Genomic DNA, 3,518 nt, shown 5'->3' on the forward strand with positions numbered 1-3,518 from the left:
AGCCACTAACATAAGGATGTTAGCAGCTACTCCTACAGTCAGGCAGGATGCGGGAGGGTTCTGCCCTGTCCTCTGCTCTCACAGGAAGCATGTCTTGAAGCCAGCTGTCAACTAGCTGCATTCCTATGGCAGTGAGAAGGTAGCAGTACTCTGAGTCAGGAGGTTCCAAGATTACCACTCTACTGCACCTGGAGATACCCTCCAGGTCTGCATTGTTAACTTGTACTCAGAAGCCTCTGGCAATCGTCTCTGGTGAAGACGTGTGAAACTCACTCTGCAGGCAGTGTGGAACTGTGAGGGACCTAGGTTGAGCTCAACTGTCAGAAGTAAGATGCTTTTGGACAGGGCGTTCAGCTACCTTCTCACATATGGAACTTAGTATGTAGCACCTGTCTACCACAAGAATTACTGGGAAATCGTGAATTGAGCTTGGAGGCACTCGTCTTGTGTGCCGGGAGATTCCAATTACCTCTCCCAGCACTTCCATCAAACAGCGAGTCTAGGCCTTTTAGAAGCCAAGGGTACCAGCAGGCTGGATGTGGAGGTACAGGCAATAAGCTCAACTCTCAGAAGTGTGTATGCATGGGAGGCAGATGTCTGCTACCCGCTCGTACATGGGATTTGGAAACTAGCTACACTCTGGTTGAGGAAAGCCGTTGGAAATCGCTGTATTCAACTCAGATACACGGGAGTTCAGGCCCAGTGCTCACACATGCTTTTCCCGCAATCTCTCCTAGCCACTATCATTAGGATGTTAGCAGCTACTCCTACAGTCAGGCAGGATGCAGGGGGGTTCTGCACTGTCCTCAGCTCTCACAGGGAAGCATGTCTTGAAGCCAGCTGTCAACTAGCTGCATTCCTATGGCAGTGAGAAGGTAGCAGTATTCTGAGTCAGGAGGTTCCAAGATTACCAGTCTACTGCACCTGGGGATACCCTCCAGGTCTGCATGGTTACCCTGCGTCTCAGAAGCCTCTGGCAAACGTCTCTGCTGAAGACCTGCGAAACTCACTCTGCAGGCAGTGTGGAACTGTGAGGGACTGAGGCTGAGCTCAACTCTCAGAAGTAAGATGCTTTTGGACAAGGCGTTCAGCTACCCTCTCACGTATGGAACTTAGTATATAGCACCAGTCTACCACAGGAATTACTAGGAAATCGCTGGACTGAGCTTGGAGGCACTCGTCTTGTGTGCCGGGTGATTCCAAATACCTCTCCCAACACTTCCGTCAAACAGCGAGCCTAGGCCTTTTAGAAGCCAAGGGTACCAGCAGGCTGGCTGTGGAGGTACAGGCCATAAGCTCAACTCTCAGAAGTGTGTATGCATGGGAGGCAGATGTCTGCTACCCACTCGGACATGGGAGTTGGAACCTAGCTACACTGTGATTGAAGAAGGCCATTGGAAATCGCTGTATTCAACTAAGATACACAGGAGTTCAGGCCCAGTGCTCACACATGCTTTTCCCACAACCTCTCCCAGCCACTAACATTAGGATGTTAGCAGCTACTCCTACAGTCAGGCAGGATGCAGGATGGTTCTGCCCTGTCCTCAGCTTTCACAGGGAAGCATGTCTTGAAGCCAGCTGTCAACTAGCTGCATTCCTATGGCAGTGAGAAGGTAGCAGTACTCTGAGTCAGGAGGTTCCAAGATTACCACTCTACTGCACCTGGAGATACCCTCCAGGTCTGCATTGTTAACTTGTACTCAGAAGCCTCTGGCAATCGTCTCTGGTGAAGACGTGTGAAACTCACTCTGCAGGCAGTGTGGAACTATGAGGGACTGAGGCTGAGCTCAACTCTCAGAAGTAAGATGCTTTTGGACAAGGCGTTCAGCTACCCTCTCACGTATGGAACTTAGTATGTAGCACCAGTCTACCACAGGAATTACTAGGAAATCGCTGGACTGAGCTTGGAGGCACTCGTCTTGTGTGCCGGGAGATTACAATTATCTCTCCCAGCACTTCCGTCAAACAGCGAGCCTAGGCCTTTTAGAAGCCAAGGGTACCAGCAGGCTGGCTGTGGAGGTACAGGCCATAAGCTCAACTCTCAGAAGTGTGTATGCATGGGAGGCAGATGTCTGCTACCCACTCGGACATGGGAGTTGGAACCTGGCTACACTCTGATTGATGAAAGCCGTTGGAAATCGCTGTATTCAACTCAGATACACGGGAGTTCAGGCCCAGTGCTCACACATGTTTTTCCCGCAACCTCTCCCAGCCACTAACATAAGGATGTTAGCAGCTACTCCTACAGTCAGGCAGGATGCGGGAGGGTTCTGCCCTGTCCTCAGCTCTCACAGGAAGCATGTCTTGAAGCCAGCTGTCAACTAGCTGCATTCCTATGGCAGTGAGAAGGTAGCAGTACTCTGAGTCAGGAGGATCCAAGATTACCACTCTACTGCTCCTGGAGATACCCTCCAGGTCTGCATTGTTAACTTGTACTCAGAAGCCTCTGGCAATCGTCTCCGGTGAAGACGTGTGAAACTCACTCTGCAGGCAGTGTGGAACTGTGAGGGACTGAGGCTGAGCTCAACTCACAGAAGTAAGATGCTTTTGGACAAGGCGTTCAGCTACCTTCTCACATATGGAACTTAGTATGTAGCACCTGTCTACCACAAGAATTACTGGGAAATCGTGAATTGAGCTTGGAGGCACTCGTCTTGGGTGCCGGGAGATTCCAATTACCTCTCCCAGCACTTCCGTCAAACAGCGAGCCTAGGCCTTTTAGAAGTCAAGGGTACCAGCAGGCTGGATGTGGATGTACAGGCCATAAGCTCAACTCTCAGAAGTGTGTATGCATGGGAGGCAGATGTCTGCTACCCGCTCGTACATGGGATTTGGAACCTAGCTACACTCTGGTTGAGGAAAGCCATTGGAAATCGCATATTCATCTCAGATACACGGGAGTTCAGGCCCAGTGCTCACACATGCTTTTCCCGCAATCTCTCCCAGCCACTAACATTAGGATGTTAGCAGCTACTCCTACAGTCAGGCAGGATACACAAGGGTTCTGCCCTGTCCTCAGCTCTCACACGGAAGCATGTCTTGAAGACAGCTGTCAACTAGCTGCATTCCTATGGCAGTGAGAAGGTAGCAGTATTCTGAGTCAGGAGGTTCTAAGATTACCAGTCTACTGCACCTGGGGATACCTTCCAGGTCTGCATTGTTACCCTGCGTCTCAGAAGCCTCTGGCAAACGTCTCTGCTGAAGACCTGCGAAACTCACTCTGCAGGCAGTGTGGAACTGTGAGGGACTGAGGCTGAGCTCAACTCTCAGAAGTAAGATGCTTTTGGACAAGGCGTTCAGCTACCTTCTCACATATGGAACTTAGTATGTAGCACCTGTCTACCACAAGAATTACTGGGAAATCGTGAATTGAGCTTGAATGCACTCGTCTTGTGTGCCGGGAGATTCCAATTACCTCTCCAGGAATTCCGTCAAACAGCGAGCCTAGGCCTTTTAGAAGCCAAGCCTTTTAGAACCAGCAGGCTGGGTGTGGAGGTACAGACCATAAGCTCAACTCT

Source organism: Canis aureus, chromosome 23, assembly GCF_053574225.1.
Source record: "Canis aureus isolate CA01 chromosome 23, VMU_Caureus_v.1.0, whole genome shotgun sequence".
Taxonomy (NCBI): Eukaryota; Metazoa; Chordata; class Mammalia; order Carnivora; family Canidae; genus Canis; species Canis aureus.